We start from the raw sequence: 15,613 nt of genomic DNA on the forward strand, positions 1-15,613 counted from the left end.
ATGGATTTTTCTTAAGAAACATCTCATTTTATAATTATTTTTCTGCAACATAAAATTGATTCGTCTGTGACTGTGTACGAGTTTCATTTTAATTGGTCCAATTATTTTGCATCCAAGATAGTCCACCTTCACCAAGGAAAAACTAAATTATTATTATATCAATACGATTCATTTTTGCAGTAGACTACACGTGTTAAATATTGCATTGTGAGTGTAGCTTCTTTTGTTATTTCAAAAAAGATGAAAAAAAAAGAATTTCGTGTGCTGGTAAATTATTGCTTTTTGAAGGGAAAAAATACAGTTGAAGCAAAATCTTGGCTTGATGAAGAGTTTCTGGGGTCTGCATCAAGATAATCAACCATTATTGATTGGTATGCTAAGTTTAAACGTGGTGAAATGAGCACTGAAAACGGCGAACGCAGTGGACGCCCAAAAGAGGCTGTCACCGACGAAAAAATGAAAAAAGTTCAGAAAATAATTTTGAATGACCTTAAAGTGAAGTTATTCGAGATAGCAGATATTGTGAAGATTTCATCTGAACGTGTAAATCATATCATTCACGAATATTTGTACATGAGAAAGCTGTGTGCAAATTGGTTGCCGCGCGAGCTCACAATCGATCAAAACGTGTTAATGATTCTGAGCAGTGTTTGAAGCTGTTTAAGTGCAATAAATCTGAATTTTTGCGTCGATATGTGACAATGGATGAAACATGGCTTCATCATTTCACTCCGGAGTCCAATCAACAGTCATCTGAGTGGACTACACACTATGAATCGAATCCAAAGCAGGGAAAAACACAACACTCAGCTGGCAAGGTTATGGCATTAGTATTCTGAGATGCGCAAGGTATAATATTCATTGATTAGTTTTAAGGGTGAAATCGTTAAAAAACGGATCAATTTGAATGAAAAAAAGGTGCTGTTTCATCAAGACAATGCGCCGTGTCACAAATCAATGAAAACAATGGCTTCCGTATCCACTGTATTCGCCGAAACCCACATAAGAAAAAGTGAAAAAGAACTTTAATATATAATAAATTCGTTTTTGCGGTTGTCTGTAATTGTTTGACCCTGTCTTTCACAATAAAACTGGTCATACTAACAAATTTTTTTTTATTTCAATACAAAAGTTGTGCTGATCATGAATTTCCTGTTTCTTGTCTCAACTAATTGAAGGGAAAAAATTCTTGGTAATTTTTGTCCGCCTTTCACTCATTCGAAATTGTCCAATTGTCCAAAATTCAACGATCATCTTGAAGTAACTTTCAAGAAGATTAAGACCAACATCGTTAACGTTTTTCATACCTTCTACTTGTTTAGAGTATTCTCTTGTACTATCTTAACGTGTAGCTAGAATTTTTCATGTGGAAATACGGGAAAAGCGACTTCGCTTCTGTATAATTGCCCCCAAAAAGAAAATACATAATTTTAGAAGTTCAGAGGTTGAGCGGAAGCCGAACATCGAACTGAGCTTCAGTGGAAATCAGTTGTTAGACGTGTGGGATCTAGTTTTCCAACTTGAACAACAAACTTATAAGTGAGACTGAAATATAACGGGTATGTGGGGAAGATCTATTGTTTTGTTGGGTAGAGTGCCTGGAAAAGCTGGGATTATGCTCTTGAGCAATAACATCCGGAAAAGACTCATCATGCCTATAACTGAAACTGCCTCAACTTTATCTGGCAATCCAAAATTAAATTTGAAATATACCTACTTGTATTTCTCTTCCTCAGAATTGGATTTCGCTTGATCCCTCATTACTAAGTTATGACTTCATCAATAGTACCAATTAATACTAGAACTTCGAAACTTTGATACCGAGAATTGAATAGAAAAACACTCCAAATTATGAACTATGGTTTATTATTGATAGAACCTCTCAAATTATCAAGAGAACGGGTTGATGAAGTGAAAAAAAAGTACCGGAACACGGTGGACTCGAACCCAGGTTTTTCGCCTCAAAATTCGAGCTTCAACCACCCACATATAAAAATATTCAAAACATAAAAACTAAGAGTGCTAGGAAAATATTGTATTCCGGAGACCGGATTTTTCTTGTTGAATTTTCTGTTCAAAATCTTAATTTTTCCAGAGGTTTATTATTGAAGATGATGAACCAATATTTTTACAAGATTATCACATCCATATTTCATTTTCTGGAGATGAATAATTCCAAAGGAGATTTGGTGTTTGGTGGAAATAGAAGGATATATTATAGTAGAAATTCCCAGCGATTCTTCATCATTCCTATTGTTTTGTTCCAATACGAAACAATAAGTATTCTGGCTACCAGAACAGCCGAAAAGCAACGAGTTCAATATGCAAATTCGCAGACAGAACGAACACTGAATAAATCTCGAATATCTCCATAATAATATCTTCGACGGATATTTTTGCCAAGTCAACACTAAATCCATTAAACTCTGTTTCTCAACTATAAACTATTTGTAACCTAACTATTCGTGACTGAGACCTATGAATACATATAAGAAAAATGAAGGTTCTTTCATAAGGGAAATGAATTTTTGTTACAATGGGACATATTTAGGGGAACTACAAAAGGGAGGCTTTCGTTCTTGAGGAAAGGAATTGGATGCTGTAATTGAAAACTTGAAGGACAAAGAATATTTAAGAGCACATATATTGTATCATATTCCACTCACTCGTGTTATTATACTAACTGACAAAGAAACTGCAAGGAGCTGTTTAACTTTTAATTTTTTTTTCGTTAAAACATAGATAGTAGGCAAAGAGTAAATGATTGAATTTGAAGAAAAAATCATTGAGGTTTTTTCATGTGAAAATTTTTTTTTACTTGAATATTGAAGTTGTTTTTTGCAAGTTTTTTTTAATTTTACAACAAACTAGCTGTTCGAGGAGATCCAAAGTCGGGGTTGTCATTTCGAGAAATCTCTAACCGTACGAACAGAAATCCAACTGCTGTTATGAGATGTTGTCAAGCGTGGTTTGATAATGTCCAAAATCGAAAAAGAGTAGGCACCGAACGTCGAAGGGGCACAAATGAACTTCAAGATCGACGTCTAAGACTTATAATAGACTTAGATAATGCCCGACCTCCTATTGGCAGAGTTAGTTTAAACTTTTTCGAAGCGACCCATGTGAATCTTTTGCCATGGCCGCCCAGATTCCCCGATCTTTCACCCATAGAGCATGTTTGGGACATCATGGGTAGAAGGCTTGGAAATTTACCCAGCTCCCACGGACTTCGGCGGCTCTGAGACATGAAGTACAGGAAGCTTGGGATAGTATCCCTCAAGAAGAAATAGACCATCTTAATGCATCAATGCTGAGACGTGTTGGGAAGTGTATAGATAATCGCGGTGGATAAACACATTATCAACAAATTTATTTAGAAAACAGCTCCTTTTGGATGTTGCAGCTTCTTTGTCAGTTATTATATATTACACAGCCCAACAAAATTTGTTTCCGGAAATCTAATTGATTTCAAAAAAGCCTCCAGAACTTTTCTATCGGTTTTAGCTTTTTCAGGCTTTAGTTTAGTGTTCTGATATAAGCCAAAAATTAAGAACTTTATAACTTTATAAAATACCTTCTACCAAAAATGCTTTCAATAGAATACTACACACGATCGTTGCCTCTTTATTGACAGTCCAAAACGTTGTTTTTTAAGACTTTGGGACAGCAGAGATGAAAAACGAAGCTTTGGTAACGAGAGAAAAAATATTACTTTTGCCTTTGCATTCCACACAATAAATATGTGAAAAAGAATGGCCCGAGAATAGTACCTTGTGGAACCCCCGATTGTATCGGAGGCACGCCCTGTAGAACCGATTATTAATGCCAAATTTCAATCTATTAGGTACAAAATGACTGGCAAATTCGGTTATCCCGACGAAGCAGAAGAATTAGGTTCCTGTGATGAATCGAAAACTAATTCGGGTCGATTTCATCTGATCTCGATAAACATAACTTGCTATTAAGGCTCGACCGGAACGCTAATCGCCAATTGGATTCGACCAAAATCGAAATAGAAGCGGTGCACAAAATGGAACAAAGAAATTTGATAAGGCAATCAATTAATCGTTTAAAGCGCGGATTTCATCCGCAAAAGTTGTTAGATGGGGAGTGGAACACACGATTTATCAAATGGTATACGATCGATTCTATTCCGATATATATATACGGACATAATTCAGGGTTTTAGGCCTGCTCTTCGCCCTGAGCTATGGCATTCTATCCATTATGGATGCAGATCCCTTTTTTCGGACTGTTTTCACGAGAAAAATGCCACGATATCCCACAAGGTTTCATTATTTTCACTTCATTTCATTTCCATTTCTTCATACACACGTAGACTCAAAACTTTAGCATCACCCTATATCTCCGAACGTTTTTTGGAAGTATATATCTTCCAGTTAATTGATGAGTTTCGTTCGAAAAACAAACCGGCAGTTGATTCTATAACCTTTATTACCTACTGTCAACCTTTCTTTCAAAAAAAGAGTAGAGTATTCTAGTTGAATACAATTTACAAATACACTGGAGAGCTGAAATTTCTGAAATGATGGGGAAAAGAGAATTGCCCAAAAAACATTAATCTTTTCATTCGATCTTGAAAATTATTGGGCGATGGAACCATAGTTCTGACTCACCTTGCTAGTTGGTCCCATAGATGTTCGATGGGATTCAAGTCAATTGAACCTTGAAATTCAATTAGGCATTGTCATGTCTAAAACATTCCTGTTCTCCCAGAAACGGTATATAAGGTACAACATAGAGGCCAACACACTTTCTAGAAAAGGAGCAAAAACTCCTTTCATCGGCCCGGAACCTTTCTGTGGTGAAGGCAAAAGTACCTGCAAGAGAGAGTATCAGGAAAAGGAGGTAACCGAAAGAGAAAAACTCTGGCGGAATCTTCCTGGATTGGATCACTCCAAGAAGTTTCTCTACAAGATCCAAGAAATATCTGGATCTTAGTAAGAATATGCTACACCTCCTCACTGGATTCCTTACAGAGCATTGTCGCCTTAGGAAACACCTCAAGAGAATGGGTGTAACAGAAAATGACAAGTGCCTTCTGTGGGAAGGAGAACCTGGTGAAGGAATGCCTCGCCATCGCTAGCCAACGCAAAATCTGCCTTGGACACGAAACTTACAGGAGTGAGGAATTAGCCTACTCGAAGACATCCCAGATATTCGAGTTCATCAGAACTCTGGAACTGGAAGGCGAGCTGTAGATCACGTTATGGAGAGAATAGCTCTGATGGGGGCACAATAGACCATTAGGTTGCAGTGAAACGAAACCTCCTCAAGTTAATCTAAATCACAAATCTAAGTTGGCGATTTCAAAGACTTATGGAAACCATGAATCTGTCAGATTCAGATTCGAGATTCAGGTCTTCTGGCCAGCCTGCCTACCTCCTGATGCCTTGTCAATATTCTTTGGTCTGTAGATATGCTAACATTTAATCTTTTAGCAACAGATCTCTGAGAATATCTCGATCCACCACGAACCTAAAACTGACCTCTTCTGTGAGGAGCAACTATTTTTGAATGAATAAGTCGCCTTCAACATCTAACAGATTCGTACAAAATCTTCTATTCTGTACGACTGAAACAATTGTTGTGTCCTTTTCACTTTGTTTGCATTGAACGAATATCGAAAAGAAGGACGTTGATATTGATTCAACTATTTTGTTAAACGTCGAGCGCACACAATGCTTGCTGCTGAAATCTTGACACTCGTATGCACACCCATTCACAATATAATGAACAAAAATAAAGAGATAAAGACTGGAAAGGGCGTCAAGTTTTCCTTCAGTTCCTCATAACGTAAGCAGAAACTTCGTTTTGAAAAACATTTCCATTCGAACAGGTTAAATCTGAGCTTCTCATTTGCTATTCTTTCTATGAAGGTATCATCATACCACTAATCATTAGCTCTTCTCCAGTTGAATGATTCGGATGGCTGATTGGATGTGACTAAAATTAAATATAAATCTTTGCACATCGCTATCCGCTGATCGGAAAAACAATTTGCCTTCGACAGGCCAGATGGATGTGAATCGCTTTACGGTTGGAAATATCACGGTTGGAATGAAGGTTGACGGTCCCTAGATTAGGAACTCAGAACACTTTTAATCCGATCATATCGGGTAAGTATTCTGGCTGGATGTGAATTTCTGTTCGATTTTGTAGAGGCGTCATCTGGTATATCGAGAACTTTGGATACAGTTTAGGAGGGCTATTTTGCTGGAATGAGATCGGCTTAGGAACTAAGAGATAAAACTGGTCGTAGTTGATTTCAAATTTTATTTTCGAGATAAACACAGTCAGGATTCCGGATGAGAGAACAGAACGGATACAGATTGAATTAGGTGTAGTAAAAAGAAATCCATTGTTTTTCCAACGTATGGCTTCAGTTATCTCTATCTCGCGTTATATAGGTCCTATCGGGGATCCACTAGAGGAGGTTAGAAGAATGAGATTTCGTACTACAAAAACTTTGTGACAGTTTTGTGATTAGTTGACTCAGTTTAGTTTGATTGGGCGTCAGAGACCGACACTAGCAAAGAGAAAATACAAGCCAGATGGCTGAAAAATTAAATAGTGTTTATGGCCCTAATACTTCAACAGACAATCACGTGCAATTTTGGTTTCGTCGATTCCGTTCCGGTAATTCCGATGTCAAAGATGCACCACGCACTGGAAGGCCAATTGTCGATAATGGACTGTTTCGATTGAGCACAGGAGCTAAAGATGGCGCAAAAAAACAGATTGGAACCATTTGCATAAGGCTGGTCTCAAGAAGAAGCTCGATGTATGGGTACCACACGAGGTAACGCAAAAAAACCTCATGGACCAAATTTTCATCTGGGAATCTTGCCGAATCGCAACAAAATCGACCCATTTTTGAAACGGTTGGTGACTGGTGATGAAAATTGGATCACTTACGACAACGTCAAGCGAAAACGGTCGTGGTTGAAATGAGGTGGCCAAGCTAGGATTATCGGCCAGGAAGGTTTTGCTGTGGGTTTGGTGGGATTGGCAGGAATTATTAACTATGATCTGCCTCCTTACGACACAACTGTTAACTTCGAACTGCATTGTTAACAATTGGGAGCAATCGCCCAGAAGCGTTTGGGTTTGGCCAATAGGAGAGAAATTGTGTTCCATCAAGGCAATGGCAGGCCACACATGTATATATCACTGGAATACACGCTAATAATTGCCTATTTTTTCTTAATAGATTGACCAATACAACAATTGAAGATATGAATTATCTGTATTCCTTAATTTATATTTGAAGAAGGTTGACGGATAGATATTATCACCCTTAATGTATCGAATAAGGAGTAAGCTATAATATTTTATACCTCTACATGGGAAAGGCTCAAAAAACTCCTATTCCTATAAGTTCGTCCGCAGAATCTTTAATGACTCCACCAAAAAGCTTTCCTTATCTGGTTATTTTTCCTATATATTTCTATAAGAAACAGGGCCACCTAAAGGTAGTCTTCAGCTAATATATTTCCCATAATGCTCAGTATATTTCTTCGACGAGCTGAAGTGTGAATTATTGAAAACCTCGTAAACATCTCTGAAAGCAGGGAATTACGTACTTCCATCAGCCAATGAAAAATGCTTTGTTTCAGGTGCCAACAAAAAATATTCATCCAGGATTTTCTTTGGGGGAGAACTGGCGTGAGAAATAATATTAATAAGACCCAAACTTGTTTTCTTCATCTTGAGTTCAGAAGATGATGGAATGACATATTAGCTTGCAAGAAGATTATATTAATATGAATTTTCAAGGTGATGTTTAGGCTAGTTAACCTAGTTTTAACTGAACAGTCTTATGAGGAATATGCCTTTCAGGTTCCTTTATTTTATATTATATCTGTCCTATCAAGGTAGGGTTCGCATTTTTAAGAAAAAGAATGACAATTTAAAATATAAATTCGATGTTTTAGTACTACAACTTTTAAACCAGAAGAGAGACAAAATGTGAAACTCCTTTCCCGTTATCTTTTTTTGAGGAATTAACAAGAGTAGTATCCATTTTTGGCAGAAGAAGATAGCCAAAAATGCATACTAATCTTATTAATTCCTCAGAGAAAGAGAACGACAATGGGGTATCAGATTTTGTCTCCTCTGGTTTAAAAGTTGTAGTGTTAAAACATCGAAATTTGCCAACCCTGTCAAGATAATGAATTTATTCCATTTGGCTTTTCGACTAAACCTACGCAATTATCTGTTTTTCAAGAGTACAATTGGCGAAAGGATGACGAGCGCTGGAAAGCTGATTTCCTCATTTTATAAATAAATCGATAGTTCCTTCTGTTATTTCGTTCGACTCTAATTTTCAAGAGTGTACTCGAGTATAATAAATATTCAGTTGAACGAAACCAGAATAACATGAATGCAGAGGGTTTTTTTCGATTCAGAAAGCAAAGTAGCCTCTCAAAGTCGATCTTGGAGCTTCGAATGGAAATGAATGGAATTACTCTATCAAATATTGCATAGAACTTGTTTTCATTCCACTTCGTTCTCGCATCAGAAACCGGACCACCTGCGTAAAATAAAAGTATATTTTTTACCCAAGTGATGGAATAATCCGTTTTGAATCAGAATTGACTCATTGTGCCATTCATCAGATCACAAGTTCCATTCGGAATGAAAGAATAAATAACGAAACTGAAATACAGCTTTGTTTGCCGCCTATTCAAATGATTGATATACAAACAATCTTTTTTCTGGAAAGCGACATTTGTCTTGAAGAGTAAGTGTTGGGTTTCCAGTTTTCTAAACATAGAATGAAAACATGTTGGAGAATTCCGAGAGACAAGTGTGGTTATTATTGGCAGAAAGTATCGCATTTTCAGACAATGTCTGGCATTTGGGAGCGTTTAGCTTCCACATTCGATAGATTTATGTTTTTATTCCTCATGTTCAAAGTTGTTGCCATTAACCTTAAATGGCCTAAGCGTAACTTTCGGATACAAAGATCATGACTTTGTTTTCGTTTACCGTTGCACTCAGTTCCCAAGAATAAAGTAAACACCCATAAATTTTCAAATCTCCGAAAACACATTTTGGGTCATTTAAATTCGGGTGGATACTGAACTTACTCAGAAAGTGATCTGGAACTTTTTGAACGCGCTCATTCGTTTAAGAAACAACTATTATAATCGTGTTTTATTTATATTTTACTGATTTTCTATTTATAATAGGCCAATTGAAAAGTCCCCGGTCTACCATAGTAAACACATTTTTTTGACAAAATTCGATTTTATTATTCAACATAGTTGCCTTCGAGGGCGATACAGTGACTAAAGCGATCTTCCAACTTTTCGATACCATTTTTGCAGTACGATTTGTCTTTCTATTCAAAATAGGCCTCAGTTTCGGCGATTACCTCTTCATTGGCGCTAAATTTCTTTTCAGCGAGCATTCTTTTGAGATCTGAAAACAGGAAAAAGTCGCTGGGTCCAAATCTGACGAATACGGTGGATGCAGCACCTTTTTTTCTTCAAATTGGTTAGTTTTTAACGATTTCATCCTATAAATGATCCAATAACGCTAAATAATAATCGTTGTTGATGGTCTGGCCTTTCGGAGGTAACCAATGAATATTATACCTTGCGCATCTCAGAATACTGATGTCATAACCTTGCCAGCTGAGTGTTGTGTTTCCTCGCTTTGGATTCGGTTCATCGTGTGCAGTCCACTCAGCTGACTGTCGATTATACTCCGGAGTGAAATGATGGATCCATATTTAATCCATTGTCACATATCGACGCAAAAATTCAGGTTTTTTGCACTCAAACAGCTTCAAACACTGCTCAGAATCATTAACACGTTGTTTCTTTTGATCGATTGTGAGCTCGCGCGGGAACAATTTTGCAAATAGCTTTCTCATATACAATTATTCATGAATGATATGATGTACACGTTCAGATAATATCTTCACAATATCTGCTATCTCGATCAACTCCACTTCACGGTCATTCAAGATTATTTTGTGAATATTTTTGATTTTTTTCGTCGGTGACATCCTCTTTTGGGCGGCCACTGCGTTCGCCGCCTTTGGTCCTCATTTCACCACGTTTAAAATTAGCATACCAATCAATGATGTTTGATTTTCCTGGTGCAGACCCCGGAAACTCTCAATCAAGCCAAGACCTTGTTTTAACTGTATTTTTTCCCTTCAAAAATCAATAATTTAGCAGCACACGAAATTCTCCTTTTCCATCTTCTTTGAAATAACAAAAGTAGCTACACTCACAACACAATATCTCACAAAATAATGGTCGAACTGCTGTCAAATTTTGACACGTATCGTTTGAAGGTTGGTACTAACTAAAAATAATATGGATTCAGTACTAGCACTGCTATCTGTGCATCTCACCGAGGACTTTTCAATTGGCCTTATATTTGTTTTTTATTTCAGACAACTTCAGTAGATCGCTCATCCCGAGGAATAAGCAAAACAAAAGTTAATACAAAATTTCTTGATTTTATTATTGGACGATTGAAATTCTGAGTCAAATCTTCTAAACATGCATTTATAATTTTTTAATTATGCATTTTCGTGTCCCCAAGAAAATCGTTCAAAAAAGCAATGACATTGTGTTGAAAGTATTTTATCAAACTACTAAATGAGCTTGATCTACACGCGAAATTCCTTCAAAACATTATTCGAATACCAATTTGAACAAGAGCGCAAACGCTCCTGACTTCACGTGCTTCTCTCATTTTTTACTGATACAACATTCCAATGTGGGCTATTTAAATAGGTTCCTACGCCATACATTTTCCCAACAACAATTCTTCGAGTGTATGTCCTGAATTCCGGAATTTTCAAGCTCAGCTTATGAAAATCGTTGTTATGCCGTGAAAATGCTTGCCTAAGGATGATTTTACTGCAGATTTATTACCGAATACCTACTCATTGGAGAAAGCAGAATGGCTATACTGAAATTAAAACAAAAAAGGGGCGTGTACTTCATGAAAATAGAAATTAATATCCATGGGATATTTTTTTGCCAGAGAATTTCATTATAACATCCAGGATTTTTGAACTAACGAGAATTTGATTTGATTGAATCATCTATAATAGAATTTTATCAATTTTGAGGACGTATTTTTGCAGGGATGTTCATTATTTCCACAGCAATATAATTATTACTCGGAATAATTAAAAAAATAAAAAGCACTTTGGGATATTTGGCTCTAAACACACATTTGTGTGCAACGACGTTTTAAAAATGACATTATAATCTACAGAAACTGAAGGTTTCCACTAGAGATTCACGGCTTGACTTGATTTTTAAGGTACTTGACTTGATTTGTAAGCTACTTGACTTGATTTGTAAGCAACTTGACTTGAGTTTTAAGCTTCTTCACTTGATTTTTGAGCTACTCGACTTGATTTTCGAGCTACGTGACTTGGCTAGATCAAGTTAAGTTCAAGTCAAGTATAGGTGTTTCAATGTCAATTCAAGTATTTATTCATCAGGTAATTGAAAATTCGAAACCATTCTATCAAGCTACTTGATTTTTAGCATTTTTATTGTATTGTATTGTAGTGTACACATCAATAAAATGTGAATGATGAAATGAGAAGAAAATTTGCAAAAAACACTTATGTTTTTGAAACTTCTTGTATGGAAGAACCAAAAATATCTACTTTTTAAAATAGAAACACTATTAAAATCACTATAAAACATAACAAAATATAAAATATAGAAAAGAATCTTAATATTGAGAAACCTCAAGCACTGTCTGATAAATTTTTTTTCCATTCAGGATCTAAGACATATTAGACGTCTTAAGGATTTTCCGCCTAATCTGATTTGATTGAATCATCCATAATAGAATTTAATCAATCTTGAGGACGTATTTCTGCAGGGATGTTCATTATTTCCACAGCAATATAATTATTACTCGGAATAATACTGCAAAAAAAAGAAGATACAAAAAATGCTGAAATCGCAAGATTCTGAAATCAAATCGACAGGATGAGAAATGCAGGTAGTTCACATATTGGATTTAAGTTTCTGCATCTGATTTTTGGATTATGCAAACTTGAAACTTCAGGAGTATTACGACCGTCTCCATTAGAGACGGCAAATACAAATATGAAAAGAGCAATTTGGCCTGGTCTGTTAATTATGTAGAAAATCTGGATATATCCGGACAAACATTCGATCATTCTGAACTCGAGGATATTCCACAGCTCATCAACGCTCTGCAACGTAACATGACTGCTTATTTGGGTCTTATTCCATTAACTCAGAGCTGCTTTACACATAATAAGCCTTCCTATCTTCCAACAGAAACTGAAGCAGCTGAGTTCAAGTTCATATCGATTTCCCAATTATCAGGAGGAAGTCACTATAAAGTATCCAAGGATTCAGCAAGTACCACTCTAACTTCTTGAGTGGCCTCTTATCAAAGCTAGACTTCAGATTTGCCTGGAAACAAGACGAATTTCGTTCGATATTTACAATGAACCGTTTAACCGAAAAAAATTTCGGAGACGTACAAATTTTTGCTAATTCGATATTAGTATTCAATGAATCTCAAAATAGAAATTTCAAATTCCAATTCATCATTCAATTCAATAATTTTAATAATCAATTAAACTGCTCCACATGAGATAGGGATGTTGACTTAAATTGCAAAAAATTATAGTTTAAATGAGATTTTTGATTCAAGTTGCAGGAAATAAAATTAATTTTAGCCTGTAGGTCTGCAGCGTATACAGGGTGGTTAAGAAAAATCGAGTTAAATAACGAAATGTTATTCTCAGAGAATTCAAGCATTTTAAGACAATCAATACAATGTATGGCCTCCACGGGCATCAATAACAGCTCGACATATTCTTTGCATACTACACACGAGGTTGTTGAACATTTCTTGAGGAATTTGGTTCCATAAACGGGGCAGAAGCTCTCTCAGATCATTTAAGGATTCTGGGGTAGGTTGATGATGATTTAATCTTTTTTGAAGCATACCCCATGCATGTTCTATACAATTCAAATCTGGTGAGTGCGGAGGTATTGGTAAATATGGAATACCAAGCTCCTCGCGCGCATTCTCAACTATAGTCTAGCTTTATCGTCTAGAAATTGAAAAGCTTCACCAATAGCAGCTCGAAAATTTGGCACAACATTGTCAGTGACATGCTCCCTATAGTGCAATGCGGTCATATTCCCAGGACAAATTTGTGCGCCCTTTAAAACATATCCCGGCCCATACCATAACACTACCCCCTCGGAATGAATGGACTTCTTGGACATAGCGCCGATTACGGGGTATGCGTGGGATTGTCCATACCCTTATTCTTCGAGAATCTGAAAATCGTCCATATCTGGATTAATCAGTGAAAAGGACACTACGTCAATGATCGTTCCAATTGATATGTTGCCTTGCCCATTCCAGTTTTTGACGCTTATGGTCACGTGTTAATGGAACTCCTCTTAATGGACGTCTAGAACCTAGATTCACCTCTTTTAAACGTCGTCTGATGGTTTCGATGGAAACTTGGACCCCATCTGCATTCCGTAGCATTCTACTCATAGATGTAGGGTTTCTTCTCACCGAAACGGTGACGAAACGATCCTGAGCAGGTGTTGTTTTTCGTCGCCCATCAAGCCTTGGTCTTTCCAACACGGAACCTGTCTCCCTGAACCTTCCAACGTCGAGATATCACACTCAGGCTAACTTGGAGCCTTTCCGCTACAACAACCTGAGTCAGGCCACCCTGTAGCATTCCGATAGCCCTATTAGCCTCAGCGTTTGTTAATTTACGTCGTGGCATTTTCAGAAAACTCGTTCCAAATCGAAGCCCTTGATAAACTGACTCCATTTCAAAATAAGAACATTCATGAAGCATATGCAAAGAACCAAACTTCAGAAAAAAGGCTACCAGATTGACGAAATGACTCATACTGATTTTTATTGGATCGATTCAAGTTGTTATTGAGTCTTAAATGATTTTACAGCGATTTTCTCGAAGATTACATACTTTTCAAAAAGATTGAATACGATATCTCTAACTCTTGTGGAGCAATATATTTGCCAAAATAAATCCATCTAGCAGAGACCTTCTCCATCTAACAAAATTCACCTTAAAATCGTACGAATATCCCATCGAGCAACAGAAAAGATTGTTAACGGAATTAAACAGGATTTCTCTACGGAATTTCCATTTGGTGATGAGAATCCGAAGCAGTTTTCCATTCCAGACGAACCGTCATTCTGTGCCACATTTCAACGTCACTTAAAAGATGAAAATTATAATTGCTGAATACCGTTACTACGATCTACAAAACTTGGAAAACCGTCAGCATGCAAGCTTAATGTTAAGTCTCCAAATCCAACAACGCGGCAGAGAATAACGTGAAAAAAAATGTGCATCAACTTCAACACTTAACTCGAAATAGAACTTCGTACTTTTAATCCCTCAGGATTTGTCCAGAAGGAAGGGAAGATCAGTGATCTCGTTCTATCGAGGCGTTGCGTTTGAAGCATTAAGATGTTTACTTTTTCATTGAATAGATTTAACGATAATTGTCATTATTCGACAGCGTATAAACAACGGCATTTAAAGGCGATTAAAGATGAAATGATCGTGAAAGTGGAGACACATCGGGACTTTCCGTCCTGTTTATAAACGAATTTAAATATTCATTTCAGTCAAACAAGTTTGGTTAATCCCTTTATTGTTGAACATCATCATTGATGTAAAGGGCTGATCTTGGCTACGCCTGTTAAGCTGCAAATGAACAACCAAAAATAGGCATTACTAAGCTACCACTAAGCCTAATCCTTTGTGAATTTTGAAAAGAATTTTCCATATCGAATACAAAATAGAACAGAAAAGCCTTTATGTGAAATGGATTTATATGCATGTTCGGGATTTTGATCTCTAATTCTTTATCAGCGAGTCCAAACCAAAAATACCATTCTCGTCTTTGAATTCGAAAATAGATTGGTAGAAATATTGTATCCAACGGATTTCACTCAGAATCTGATAAATATTTGATTCCTGTTTCTGTTGAAGTGTTCACACTCTTATTCACTGAATCTTTACAAATCTTTAACGAATATTACTATAACGATATTGTCAGAAATAAAACCTACTGTATTAGTAACGTTAAGTTCTTGAAGATGACAATATTGTAAAGATTCTGTGGATAATATTGTATAGGGTGCTTTTTTTCGAGGTATATAACTTTAAGTTGGCATTACTGTTCAAGATGGCGACCGATTTAACAGCTGTCAAGTGATTTATTCTCAGTTCGGTTTGGCAATTCATCATAAATAGACTCACGCCTGAACAACGCTCGCAAATAGTGCAATTTTATTTCGAAAATAATGGTTCTGTGCGGAATACGTATCGCGCACTACGTCCATTTCATTTTGTTCAGCGATGAAGCGCATTTCTGGTTGAATGGCTACGTCAACAAACAAAACTGCCGCATTTGGAGTGAAGCTAATCCTCAAGTGTATGTCGAAACACCGTTACATCCAGAAAAACTGACTGTTCGGTGCGCTTTATGGGCTGGTGGGATCATTAGTCCGTACTTCTTCAAAAACGATGATGGCCAGAACGTTA

General features: G+C 36.6%; 1 protein-coding gene across 2 annotated transcripts in view; it reads right to left on the reverse strand.

Moving 5' to 3' along the window:
- Positions 1 to 15,613, reverse strand: part of LOC123686068 (protein eva-1 homolog C) — an 86,381-nt gene that overhangs the window by 44,939 nt on the left and 25,829 nt on the right. The window lies entirely within an intron of this gene.

Source organism: Harmonia axyridis, chromosome X, assembly GCF_914767665.1.
Source record: "Harmonia axyridis chromosome X, icHarAxyr1.1, whole genome shotgun sequence".
NCBI classification, from domain to species: Eukaryota; Metazoa; Arthropoda; class Insecta; order Coleoptera; family Coccinellidae; genus Harmonia; species Harmonia axyridis.